Source organism: Engraulis encrasicolus, chromosome 9 (assembly GCF_034702125.1).
Source record: "Engraulis encrasicolus isolate BLACKSEA-1 chromosome 9, IST_EnEncr_1.0, whole genome shotgun sequence".
Classification (NCBI taxonomy): Eukaryota; Metazoa; Chordata; class Actinopteri; order Clupeiformes; family Engraulidae; genus Engraulis; species Engraulis encrasicolus.
This window is the reverse complement of record NC_085865.1, coordinates 22736567-22751566: the sequence shown is the minus strand read 5'-3', so window position 1 is coordinate 22751566 and position 15000 is coordinate 22736567. Positions and strand designations below refer to the sequence as shown.

At 43.3% G+C, this 15000-nt stretch overlaps 1 protein-coding gene across 1 annotated transcript in view; it reads right to left on the bottom strand.

Annotated features, from left to right (window-relative positions):
• dpyda.1 (dihydropyrimidine dehydrogenase a, tandem duplicate 1) overlaps window positions 1-15000 on the bottom strand; it is a 290320-nt gene that overhangs the window by 42181 nt on the left and 233139 nt on the right. The window lies entirely within an intron of this gene.

The following is a 15000-nucleotide window of genomic DNA, read 5'->3' as shown; positions in this document are numbered from 1 at the left end:
AACATGGTGTTTCGAAGAACCTAGAATCTAGTGCTTTTAAAAAGAGCCCAGACCATGGTGTTTCTTAGTTATTATCTCTGGCAAGGGTATATAAAATGGCATATGATAAACACAAACTCTGCATGCAATCTCCAACTCCAACTCCAACTAATCATTCTCCATGCCAAACTAGATAAAGAACATGCACACACTACACTATACTTTTTTTTAAAGACATTTACTCAGAATTGTTTTGCTCGTGAAATAATTCCACTTGTAATTCAAAGTGACACATTAGATTCTGCATGGATGGCGCAGTCCTTTACATTAATGAAGCCAATAGAAGGATGGAAGGAGAAAATATGCTAAAACAATTACCAATAATATTAATGCTAATAGATCGCTAACAAGTCTACAGTGTGGGCTCTGCCACTGACTAATGCCTAACACAGCTCGACCCGTTTACCAAAGTAACGTAATGGAAACTAATGACAGCCAAAGCCTTTTTAAAACTCCGCTCTTTGGTGCCTTCGTGCCTAATGCCTCCAAAGCTTAATTATCTCTTCCTTAATCGCAATGTCTTGCAAATTGTCTCCAATTTCTTCTCTATTGCCTGTTAATGTAATTAGGGGGACTTGGGAGAAACGAACGAAGTTATCTTGCGCTAGGAAACCAAATATGGGCACGTCGCGAGAGGCCACATGTGGCGGTGACTAGCATATGTGCGTAGGTACATGTGCTATTTCAGGAACGCTGTCACCACAAAGTTTGTGTGAAAAGAAACTACTCAAACACGAAGTACACAGTTTCTAAGTCATGTCAGTCATTCGAAATCCGCATGCACTCTATAGGACTCCATGATGTCAGCCTTCCTATGGCTGCTCATCTAAAATGATTATGTGGAAAAGAGACTGGTGGGGAGGAAAGCAGCGGAGGAAGGGGGAAGAGGGCTCACTGAATGTAGCATTAACGTCAGGCCAAATGCTATTTCCTGGACGGTGAGGAAAAAGGTCTCTTAAACACCTTTTCTTTGAGAGCCACAGGCAAGCCATGATGCTGCACAATCAAATTACGGAGAGACAGTCCAGTCGTTTTTCCTTCCGTCCTGAAGGGCTGCGGACTGGATCCTGCACATTTCAAGAGCAAAGAGCCGGAGGGCAATTCAGCTTGACCAGCAGAGAGAGAGAGAGAGAGAGAGAGAGAGAGAGAGAGAGAGAGAGAGAGAGAGAGAGAGAAAGAGAGAAAGAGACAGTGTGTGTATGTGGGAGACAGTAGTGTGTGTGTGTGTGTGTGTGTGTGTGTGTGTGTGTGTGTGTGTGTGTGTGTGTGTGTGTGTGTGTGTGTGTGTGTGTGTGTGTGTGTGTGTGTGTGTGTGTGTGTGTGTGTGTGTGTGTGTGTGTGTGTGTGTGTGTGCGCGCGCGCGTGTGTGTGTGTGTGTGAAAATAGGTTCAGAAAAGAAAGGCAGACAGCAGATGAGGGAAAGAAAGAGGGAAAAGGAGAGACAACAACAAAAGCAAGAAAAAAGAGAAACATTATTCTGGTCATGGATTTTATTCCCTAATTTCTCTATGGCTCTTCACTCTTTCTTCACTTCACAGCTTCCTTTTTCCCTGCTCTTCTTTCCCATTCTGTTCTTTTTGTTGTTGTTACCACTGTCTTCAGTTTCAGTATCCTGAGACTGGCGTGATTGATAGCCTAATCCGTCGACTGTATTACCAGTGTCTCGTCTCGGGGCTGTGTCCTTATCATTAGCTGTTAGCCTATGGTTACGTTCACAGCTCACTGCCTTCCCTCTCGGCCCCTCAGAGATTTAAGGCTCTGGCCTTTACAAAATATTTAACATAAAATTGAAATCTTGACAGCAGCAGAAGCATGAGGGGGAGAGAGAGAGAGAGAGAGAGAGAGAGAGAGACAGAGAGAGAGAGAGAGAGCGAGAGTGAGAGAGAGAGATAGAGGAGCTTTAGCTGTCCTCTGCGAAAAACTGAAGCACTATTAATTAAATGGGGGTGGTTGAGGAGGGGTAGAAGGGGGGGTTGCTTCTGTAGCATGCTCTGTCTAACACAGGCAAGACGACGGTGCGGATCACTGGAAAACATGCTGCACTAATTACAAAAAAAGAACGAAAAGACGAGGAAGAAGAAAAGGTTTGCTCATGCTCTTCTGCACTCAGCTCAGGGAGCTATATGTAATCTTGTGCACCTTTAAATCCCTCCCATCATGACCTCATGACTAAACTAATGTCACGTGACATAACAGCTCACTGATTCTTGACAGTTTGGTAAAAACACGTCCCACTCAATTTTGTTGAAAATCATCAAGTTTTCATCAACAACAAAAAATGGTAGTGATCAAGGGGTGTTACACATATGTACATTTGTTATAAAGGCTTAATTGTAATTTTATTGTATTTCATTACTGTATTCCCACCTCCTGTAAAACCTGCTGTCCTAAGCACGGCCATTATCATTTCAACTGATTAAAAATGGACATCTCACTGATAGAATTGAATAATGTCAACATGACATGGAAGAAAATATTAAAATAGTTCTACAGAACTGCAAACAGCGAGTTTAGAAAACATTTCACACTATTTTCTGATTGCTCAAAATGTGCACCATCTCCACCATCAGATCATCATGTGCACATCTCCACCATCAGATATTTCTCATGTCTTTGATGGGAGTTTTATGTCTTTGACACATTTTAAATGCATCTGCTCACAACACGTATCACTGCTGCACAGCCAAGACACATCTGTGATTATATACCTTTATATTTTGGATATTAACTTTTTTTTTCTTTCAAAATTAAAACCTGTTTAAGCCACATTCTAAAGAGTCATTGAGACTTGAGATAGAAAAAAATGAAAGTAAAAAGAAGAGAAAAGAAAGTCGGGAACCTTTTAAGTGCTTTCCGGGATCTGTTCGGTTAATTGCCATCCCATCCCACTTTACAGTACACCATCCGCCGCAAACCCTCAACCATCCTTGTTCATGAGCTGGAAACGGATGCTATTGGTGGTTGTGAATGGAGTGAGGTTTATTTACAATTACGGAAAAAAAGCATGCCAATTCTGTACATATGTCCCCACTGTAAATGTAGAGGATCCATAGTCTTTTTATATTTCATTATTGGAGTTGCAGCTTCTGGTTTGACTAAGGATGCCCCATTTAGGCAAATGGCCATTTCCTCCCATCTGAGGAGGAAGAGCAGAGGGAGTGATGGGAGATGGGGAAATTGGTGGAGATGGGTGGGTGGTTCTTTCAGATACAGTTCCGACACTCCGGGGCATGTTAGGGCTAGCAGGTTGAGAGAAAGAGCAAAAAAACAAAAAAATAAATAACACTAATCGATACGTAACGGATCAGGTAAAGGGCGAGAAATGTGGAGAGAAAGAGAGAAATAGAGGGGGAAATAAACGGGGGTGGGGGGGGGAGGTGAGGGCAAAGGGTTGCAATGCGACTGCTGTGTTTGGGAGGTGTTATGGTGCTGATGATGTGGGGTGAGGTGGGGGGCTGCAGACACTATATCGGGTGGCTTTGAGGCGATGCTCATCTCTCTGTGGATTTCCTGCATCTATTTTTCTCTCAGTTCAATTTTAGAAGGCTTCACTGGTATGAACGTTTCAGAAACATTTTTGCTGAAGCAAAAAAAAAAAAAAATCATGCACCAAAAAAGAAATCTCTTCATAGTCAGAGATTTGAGGGGTGCACAGATAAAAATGAACGGGAAGTACGTAAGTGCTATTTTAAAATGCTCCTAGTTGGAGTCTGTTCTTATTCATTCACAGGATTCCTTTCCAGAAATCTGGAGCTGATGGAACTGTCGATGTAATAGGGGGAGCATGCTGAAAAATGTGATTTTGTGACTCTGCCCATTTTCTTCAAGCATAGTTCCCTCCTCAAACACTTAAATGTTTTTTTGCAAGTGGGATATAATATTATTTTTTTTATCATATTTTAGGGTTTAAAACATTGTTGTTGCTGATGAGATTTGGTTTATATAGTATGACCACACAGTCTACACAGTCTGTAAAGAAATATTAAAACAGCATATATTCTGTGCATTATAATGTGCAATCTACTGATGCACGCTATTTTGGTAACAGTTTATCATAATTTAACATAGGCAGGTTTTTATTTTAAAGCATACAGTGTTTCAGCTAGACAGCTTTCAATACATGGTGCCAAAACTTTGCGTTCTCCTGCCTACATTCAGCTCTTTGCATGTCACAGAGAAACAGTGGTGTTGGTTGGGGGCCACTGTTGTTTTATAGTGTTGCCAAAACTTCAGGGCTCATTGTTGAATATGGATGATTGCTGCCCTCATTCTATTCTGTATGATTTTTTTCTGCATTGATTGTTTGTCCTAATTTGAAAATCCACATATTATGTCCAAACTATACTCTTCAGAGTATTGCCAAACGTTGTTTGGATAATGTTCTTTGAGACATTTCAATTATATTATTTCGTAATATCAGTGTAACAGCAGCATTTTCTTTGAGCACCTTCACAGCCACAATATAGTTCACTTTTATGGTGAAGGTATAATTACGCATCTTTACTATAAATACTGTATACAAAATAGTAGTTTGTCCTTTAGGGATTTATTTTGGGGTTCTTGTTTGGTCTTTTTCCCCTCAATTCAGTGTGATTATTTCTCTCTCTCTCTCTCTCTCTCTCTCTCTCTCTCTCTCTCTCTCTCTCTCTCTCTCTCTCTCTCTCTCTCTCTCTCTCTCTCTCTCTCTCTCTCTCTCTCTCTCTCTCTCTCTCTCTCTCTCTCATAATATCCCTTCAGTCCTGTGGGGAGAGATTCTTATATGCTAACGCATGCATGCACGCACGCACACACACACACACGCACGCACGCACGCACGCACGCACGCACGCACGCACGCACGCACGCACACCACACAGCACACAGCACACAGCACACAGCACACAACACACAGCACACACAACACACAGCTCTGTGACTTAACCATCAAAGCCGGAGGAATCTTGATCAATTCCCTAATTCTCTGAATCGGAAGAAGCATCCCATCCACTGAAAGGAGCTTTGATTCTGCCTTGTATGTCTAGACGGCTCCAACTTTCCCTCTTTTTTCCTAGGTCATTAGCCTAATCTTCCTCCGACACGCATTAACCCAGAAAGACAAAACTGTCACAAGATGGGAGGTCTGGATGTTGGAAGTGCTGTGGAAACCCGTAAAACTAACTCGACTGTTGCATGTGTCGGAAAACCCTGCACAGACTCAAACAGATTTATTTGCGAACTGAGTCGACAGTAACAACAAACAGACAAAAAAATACAAACAAACAAACAAACAAACAAAGAGACACAAACAACAAACGTTTGGCTGCCGCTCCACTGATTGCATCTGCTGTCGCCTTTACACAACAGCTTTTAAAGTGAAAACTCGACTCCGACACCAGGATCAAAGTGACCTGTCGACGTGATTCTTCAGACTTCGATGTCAGAGGGGGGAAAAAAGCAAAAAGCAAAAAGCAAGAACAAAATGTATATCCTTTTCGTCAAATGGGGCTGAAAAAAAAATAAGAGAAACTTTTTTCCTTCTGAAATGTCAGTCTCTATGAGGCCTTCCGCTTCAAACAAAACACTTGACATTTTTGAGTGTGCTGTTGTTTGACTCTGGCAGGGAGTGCAGTAGATTGTGAATGAGGCAGAGTAGACAGAGGGTTGAGAAGGCCTGTCATGTCAGAGCAGTGCACCCGCCTGTGATCTTCAGTTGCTGGCAAACTGGATCGGTGACAAACTAGCACCTGCCATGGTATACTAACAACTGCGCACATGGATAAAATGGGGCAAAAAAGACAACGCAAACTTCAGGTATTTATGCACACTTGTACGGCACACCTGCACACACCCGCGCATGCACGCACGCGCACAGATGCGCACACACACACACACACACAGACTGATGAATCTCAAACTCAGTCAATATGATGAAAAAGCAAACCCACACATGCACACACATAAACATACACACAAACCCACACACAGACACATGTGAATGCGTACATACGTATGTGTGCACGTGCACACAAATGCATGCATTAGGGTGCATCAGTTGCCCCCTATGAAAAGATATCGCCTTGGCCCTATAGTAAAAATGTTCTACACCCAGTAAAAACACACTGTGTAAAATATTTTGAAATTTGGATGAAGTCTACCGGGGCCACCAGCCCCATGAAAATAGAAAATAATGGTGATAGTCAAAATCTTGGAATAGAAATGGACATTTTGCTGCATAAAGCTACCCAATAAAAACATATTGTCTCGGCTGTGTGATAAAAATGTTCTATGCACAGTAACATCACTCTGTGTAAAATATGTTGAAATTTGGATGAAGTCTACCGGGGCCACCAGCCCCATGAAAATAGAAAATAATGGTGATAGTCAAAATCTTGGATAGAAACAGGACTGGACTGGCCATCTGGCATGGCGGGCATTTCCCGGTGAGCTCCGCACCCTCGTGGAACCCCATTTTTTTTTATTTTTTACATTACTGAAAATAGGGGCCCATGAGGGTGCAGGGCCCACCGGTGAGTCAGTTCTCCGGCACTAATAATAATGAGGGGGCCCCCTTAAATCCAAAAGTGCCCGGGCCCTATTTATCGCTCAGTCCAGCCCTGAATAGAAATGGAGATTTTGCTGCATAAAGCTACCCAATAAAAACATATTGCCTCAGCTGTGTGATAAAAAAAAACATGTTCTATGCACAGTAAAATCACTCTGTGGAAAATGTGTTGAAATTTAGATTAATTCTACTGGGTCCACCAGGCCCATGAAAATACAAAACAATGGTGATAGTGATGGGCAACCTGGATTCCAAAGTCCAGTGCCACATATTCCAAATATAGCCAATATAATGAACCAGCTGACCCACTGCCAGTATCAAGTAAGAGATTGCGAAGTTGTATGACTTTTGTGTGCTTCACCTGTGGGCCTACAGGATTGTACAGATAGCTGTTAATACCTGGTGGAACATCTGTACTAAAGCTGTGAATGCTCCTTGGAATGACTTGTGTTTTTTCAAGAAATCCCTGCAGTAGTTCAATAGAGTACATACAATGCAACTGTATGTGATGTTGGAAAGAGTGGCTTCCCAAAACCTGTACTTAAGTGGCTTCTAGGTATGTCATGGGTATCACCAGGTCCAGAGTCCATTGCCAAGGGCCTCTCAGGTAAGTTATGGTACTCATCTGATGGAGTAAAGTGAAATACTACCACAGGCGATGGGATAAAGAAGTAATGGCACTCTTCAATACAGTTGTATTGACTGCCTTGTAGCCTAGGCATTCCAAGGCACATTCACAGCTTTAGTACAGATGTTCCTCCATGAATTGTAGGCCCACAGGTGAAACACACAAATATAACAGTCATGCAGCTTTGCAATCTCTTGCTTGATACTAGCAGTGGTCCAAGGCAGCAAGGAATTGATATTGTGTTGCAAAAGAGCAAATTTGCCTATATATAGCAGTTTGACCATCAGTCTGTCCTGAGACTGAAGTCTGTGTAAGTGGATCGACTGAATACACAACCTGCTTAGATATTCCTTCTGTTTGTGCTCCCAATACAGGTGATTTCACTAATTACCTCATCAACCTGGCTTAAGTGGTAATTAGGCTCAGCTGGTTCATTATATTGGCTGGGGCAAATGTGTCACGCGGTTTGTCCACCTCTGTTTTAAGACAATGGCAGACCTAGATTCAAAAGCTACAATCCAGTGCCACAGATTTCAATTTACCTGGTTTTACCTGTCCAAATGCCCTAACTGGAAAGGTAACACTAGGTATGTCATTTGGAATATGTGGCACTGGACTTCAGCTTTGGAATCCAGGTTGCCCATCACCATCACCATTATTTTGTATTTTCATGGGCCTGGTGGACCCGGTAGAATTCATCTAAATTTCAACATATTTTACACAGAGTGATTTTACTGTGCATAGAACATTTTTATCACACAGCCAAGACAATATGTTTTTATTGGGTATGTGTTAAGAAATTATCTGCATTTATACACGTATTATTGAAAATATAATCATTTGAGTATGTATGCCATAGTTATAGTTAATAAAGAAATAGGTCACTTGTATAACCAGTTGTATAAGTAGTTGTCTACCCGCCTTTGTGTGTCTTCTGTCTACATATGCGTTTTCAGGACCAAGATGATGTCAACTGAGGGACCTTCCTGCATTCCAAGTCAGGGGGGCTCTTCCTACAATTGTCCTGGCAGATAGCCAGATGTTTCCAAGTTGACATGAAGATTGATAACTTTTAAAGATAACGCTAGTAGGCTATTTTACTTGTTAGAACGAGACAATAAAGGCTGGGCCAAAACTGATGCAGACTTGGGGCTTGCAACGAATCTGTAACCATCTCTGTAAATGCAAGTACCCCAAGCTGCCTCAGATTTTAATGCTAATTCTGTTTCCTGTGTGGGTTTTCTTTCAGGTCAATTTGATAAGGTAATACAGTGAAATTGTTAAGGTGATATAGTAATTTTATTCACATGTTTTGGTCCTTCGATAGCCGAACTCAAAATATTGTCCTCCCTGATATATGAAGACGTAGGGACGCGATAATTTCTTAACATATTATTGAAAATATAATCATTTGAGTATGTATGCCATAGTTATAGTTAATAAAGAAATAGGTCACTTGTATAACCAGTTGTATAAGTAGTTGTCTACCCGCCTTTGTGTGTCTTCTGTCTACATATGCGTTTTCAGGACCAAGATGATGTCAACTGAGGGACCTTCCTGCATTCCAAGTCAGGGGGGCTCTTCCTACAATTGTCCTGGCAGATAGCCAGATGTTTCCAAGTTGACATGAAGATTGATAACTTTTAAAGATAACGCTAGTAGGCTATTTTACTTGTTAGAACGAGACAATAAAGGCTGGGCCAAAACTGATGCAGACTTGGGGCTTGCAACGAATCTGTAACCATCTCTGTAAATGCAAGTACCCCAAGCTGCCTCAGATTTTAATGCTAATTCTGTTTCCTGTGTGGGTTTTCTTTCAGGTCAATTTGATAAGGTAATACAGTGAAATTGTTGAGGTGATATAGTAATTTTATTCACAGTAGCTTTATGCACCAAAAATGTCCATTTCTATTCCAAGATTCTGACTATCACCTTTATTTTCTATTTTCAGGGGGCTGGTGGCCCCGGTAGACTTCATCCAAATTTCAAAATATTTTACACAGTGTGTTTTTACTGGGTGTAGAACATTTTTACTATAGGGCCAAGGCGATATCTTTTCATAGGGGGCAACTGATGCACCCTAGCATGCATGCACACGCACGCACGCACGCACGCACGCACGCACGCACGCACGCACGCACGCACGCACGCACGCACACACACACACACACACACACACACACACACACACGCACACACACACAAAGCGCAACAGAAAGCTTAAATAGGCATGGAACATATCTGGCAAAATCTTCACACCCATACAATACACCCACCTACCCATGCGCCCCTATGTACAAACATTTACTGAAAAATAGCTCAGCTGTGCTGCTTCCCTTAGGAAACAATGCAACATTTCAATTACTCGACAGTCACTGAGCAAAGATTTCCCCTTCCTCTTCTCTGTAGCTACAGCATGAATTATCTCACCCTTCTAAACCCCATCTGCTTAAGAAGTGCTGCCATTTCCTCAGCCTCAAACAGACACACATACAGCAAAATACATTCATGCACGCATGCACGCATACATGCTCGCTCCCACACACGCAGACACAGGCACACACAAAGGTAGGCCCATCACACACACACACGCACATACACACACGTGCGCACTTACACACGCGCACACACACGCACACGCACACACACACACACACACACACACACACACACACACACACACACACACACACACACACACACACACACACACACACACACACACACACACACACACACCGTCCACATTGAATAGGGGAACAGCAGAAAGGCCTTTCTTAATAGCTACCATTCGTTACTACCACTACCTATTGGAGGTAATTTCCCCACCAAACAGAAAGCTCCAAGGTAATCTGTGAAGCAGAAGTAGGCCTACCTGTTTACTTCACAGCACCGATCTGGAGCTTAGTGCGTCTTCCTCTCTTCCCTTCTCAATCTCTCACTAGCTCCGTCTCTCTATCTCTCTGTCAATCTGTCCCTATCTCTCACTCTGACTGTCTATATGTTCTGTGTACTCTGTCTGTCTGTCTGTCTGTCTGTCTGTTTCTCTCTCTCTCACACTCATTCTCTCTCTCCTTTTTTCTCCCCCATATCGCTCTCCTTTTCTCTCTCTCTCTCTCCCTCTCTCTCTCTCTCCTTTTCTCTCCCCCATCTCTCTCTCTCGTTTCATTCCTGTCTGAGTCCTGTTCCTCTCTCTCCAACAGGTAAATTGCGGAGTAAAGATAGCCATCGGCTGGCTGTGATATTCAAATAGGGATCCCTGAACCCTGCGTAGGGCTCCTCCGTGAGCCGGGAATGAGAAGCGGGAGCGGGCGCATCGTTACTGCACTTGTTTACACGCAAACAGACTGGCGTGCTCTCCATTCTGCACTTTCACAGAGAATGGAATGAGATGGTGAGAGAGGGGGGAGAGAGAGAAAGAGAGAGAGAGAGAGAGAGAGAGAGAGAGAGAGAGGGAGAGAGAGAGAGAGAGAGAGAGAGAGAGAGAGAGAGAGAGAGAGAGAGAGACAGACAGAGAGAGAGAGACAGACAGAGAGAGACAGAGAAAGACAGGGAGAGAGATGGAGAGAGAGAGAGAGAATTTGAGGAGGGAAAGATTGAATGGGGTACACAAAAACAGGCTAGACAGGGAGGATGACATATCTGCGAAAAAAATACTCTGGATGCAAATTCTGTATGGAATTCTGGGTTCCCTAGTCATGAGTATCATCATGGCTCGTGACTCGGTCATGTGATTGAGAATAATGTAGAAAATGGTTTTGTAAAATATGTGTTTCTCTATGTATTTCTTTGACAGATGCTTACTAAGGATGAAGTTCACAAAATATATTGGAGTTCTGAAATATCTCGTGTCTTTACAAATGAGATGTAGAAAATGTTTCTGTATTATGACTGTTTTTGTTTGTGTTGCTTGTATGAATGTGTTGTTTTTGTCTCTCTCTCTCTCTCTCTCTCTCTCTCTCTCTCTCTCTCTCTCTCTCTCTCTCTCTCTCTCTCTCTCTCTCTCTCTCTCTCTCTCTCTCCAGTATGAGAGAGGCACAGTGAGAGAGGGGAAACACAGATTTGAACCAAGCAAAGAAGGAGGGGAAATAAAGAAAGCAAATGGAGAAAAAGAAAAAGAGTAGACTGGTAGAATGAATGCAGGAAACAGGCCCATGCACCTTTACTGGTGCTCTGTCGAATGCCTGGATGGGTATAGGGATCGAGAGAGAGAGAGAGAGAGAGAGAGAGAGAGAGAGAGAGAGAGAGAGAGAGAGAGAGAGAGAGAGAGAGAGAGAGAGAGAGAGAGAGAGAGAGAGAGAGAGAGAGAGAGAGCTGGGACTGACCTACAGTCCTCCTGGGGGATACCAGCTAGCAGGCCTGCCTACTACAGCCTCCATTGGCGAAAAAAGATGACATTGAGTAGTTTTGCTTATATAATATAATATATAATATAGCGCACTAGTGTGTCATTCATTTTTAATGTGTGCTGCCTTCTTAACCCCGTTCCTTTTTCCCTGTTCCTCTTCTCTTTGCTTCCTCTGGCAGAAGTAGACACCATGAAGGAGCAGGGAGGGCGAGAAACAGAGAGGAAGAGACATGGGAAGAGGGAGAGAACGGGTTACAGAGAGAGAGATGGGGTGGGGGGGTACAGAGAGAGAGAAAGGGATATAAGAGAATAAGAGATTGGTGAAAGACAGGAGAGGAAAGCACTACTTTCGGGGCTGGCCCACTCCAACACATGGTACAAGGGCAGAGACAGTCACACACAAAAACCAACCTTTTCAGAGAGAGTGGGGCTCATGTGTAGCCGCTAAAGCATGAACCTGGAAGAAGAAGGGATCGCAAAGTGCATTAAGAATGCATATGCACAGCCCCCCAATGATACGCAAGAGAATGAGGAGAAATAGATGGAGAGAGGAAGGGGGGAGAGGGGAGAGAGAAAAAGAAGGGGGGAGTCAGAGAGAGGAAGAAAAAGGAATGTAATAAAGAGAGGGGGACAGAGGGAGAGAGAAAAAGATTGAGAGGATTGAGGGAGAGAGAAACAGAACAAGAAAAAATGAGAGTCAATGAGAGAAAGGAAAGAGCAAAAGACAGGGAGAGAGAAAAGATGGAGAGAGAAATGAGGGACAAAGAAACAGAAGAAGAGAGAAAGAGAGTCCATGAGAGAAAGAAAAGAGAGCGAGAGACATAGAGGAATAAAGAGACAGATAGATTGGAGGGAATGGTTGGAGACAGGCTTGGTCGGGCGGAGGGAGAGAGGGAGAGAGGGAGGGAGGTAGGGAGGCAGAGAGGGAGGTGTAGTGGTGGCACATACATGAATTATTGAGATGGGGTTGTAATGTAGTGGGGAGTGTAGTGGAGAGAGGTAGGTAGGTAGGTAGGTGGATCAGACTGCGGGCCCCTGTGAAGTTGCGTTGTGGTGGCCAGGAGGGAATAGAGGAAAAAATATGCATATCGGGTAAGTCCAAGCCGACACCGCCATATCCATGGCATTTGTTTGTGGCCGCGTCAAACAGCGGACAATCCCTACGTATTGATCTTAAATCACATTTACTGCTGCCAAGAGGACTATATATAGATCTGGGGCGAATAGAGAAGGTGGAAGAAAAAAAAAAACGAGAGGGAAATGCTTCAGGACAAAAGACACCCACAATAAACCCCCCACTGGAGCAAAAAAAAAATATCCTGAACTTATCAAAATGTCAAAAGCGGTATTCAAGACCGGGGCCATATCAATATGACTGATGGCAGGCTCGATCCGCCGGCGAAAACCTGGGTGAGACGCCATTCTTTTGAAGCCTGGAGTCTGTATAATGTCTCTTTTTCAAGAAGGACGCCCTCTCCCCCAAGACACACACACACGCACACACACACACCACACACACGCACACGCAAACACGCACGCACGCACGCACGCAGGCAGGCAGGCAGGCAGGCAGGCAGGCAGGCAGGCAGGCAGGCAGGCAGGCAGGCAGGCACGCACACACACACACACACACACACACACACACAAACACACACACACACACACACACACACACACAAGCACACATACACACGCACAGAGACTCACAACCCCTCGTTGCTTCTCTCTCAATGTCAATATCCCATGGCAACGAGTCCCTTTGTTTCAAATCCTATGCTTGAAGAACGTCACTCATAGATTTCTAAGTGTGATGTTTGAAAAGCCCTTCAGAGGCTCTTTTGAGAGGATCTATCTGAACGAAAATGATGCAGCGATCTGGGAATAGAGCGTCTCATAACGGCAATCCTCAAGAAATTAAACATATCCTCCCTCTCCTCTCCTATACCTTCAGCCTTCCACTTTTCCATAGCACAAGGCAAGCAATTATCTTTGTACTCTGGTGGAGAAAAGCAAATGCAATTCAAAATCTCCCTAAAAAGACTAGTGTAAGCCTACCATAATTCTGAGTAATTGTGGAAAGAAGTGCGCACACATTGGTGTCTAAATCGGTACTGCAGACTCCTTTGTTAAGTATTTTTGAGATTTTTATGTTAGTGACAGTGAAGAGAGGACAGGAAATAGTTGGGAGAGAGAGATGGGGAAGTTTGTGAAATGACTTTGGGCCAGAATCAAACCCGAGTCCCTGGCACAGCACGGCCAAGGCCGGTACAGTACTGTAGACTCCTGACGTCTCAGTGATAAAACAGAAGCCTGAACAGAAACATAACATTGGTGTACAAAATTACTTCACAAACTTCAAAAAAAACCTCAAAGAACCAAACTTATAAACAAGAGTTCGGTGTGAGCTGGGGGGGTGATCAAGGAGCATCACCAAGTACATAAAAAGTCTAAAAAGTTCTTGAGGCTCCCCTGCAGGACAGTATACCATTTTAGCGCAGACAAAACCGTATACCAAATGTAGCCTTCGACACACTCCACCCAGCCCTGTAAATCTGATGCTACAGCCCTGTGGAGAACTATTACCGAATATCGGCGAGCTTATTCAAAACACTTTAGATCCACGCACACAAATCCCAGGTTCCTCTAAGGACATAAAAAGCCAGGAAGGTAGTGAATTTAAGGGAGAGAAAGAAAAGGGTTTTTTAGGCTCAGTGAAATGAAAACTACACAAAAGAAATGGACTAGAGATGATACAACAACTTCTTAAAATGGTGAAACACAGAAATAAAGACCTCACTCCAGAACCTTAGGACTTTCTGTGAAGACTAAATGAACAAAGAAATGAATAAAACTGTTATTTCAGAGATAAAAAAACATACAAATATGTTTTGCAACAAAACAGATTCTACAACCCATTTAAACACATTCAAATAGCCTAAGAGGGCTTTGAAGATGCACCACTGCGTAGCCATCTTTTGGTGATATGGAGTTGAAAAAGAGCCCTTGTGGCAAACTAAAAATTTCACATATAAAAGTAGTGGCAGTATACCACAAACACACAATATTAATATAACCAACACACATTCCTGACAATATTACAACAGTAAAAATGCACATGCACAGACTGCCCATCAACACAAGCACACACATAGTACGTACACAGACACATATACACAGACACACACAGACAGACAGACATGTACACACACATGTCCACACTAGTACACATATCCCCCCAACACACACACAGACAGACAGACAGACAGACAGACAGACAGACAGACAGACAGACAGACAGACAGACAGACAGACAGACAGACAGACAGACAGACAGACACACAGACAAACACAAACAGACACACACACAGACACAGACACACACAGACACACACAGACACACACACACACACACACACACACACACACACACACACACACACACAC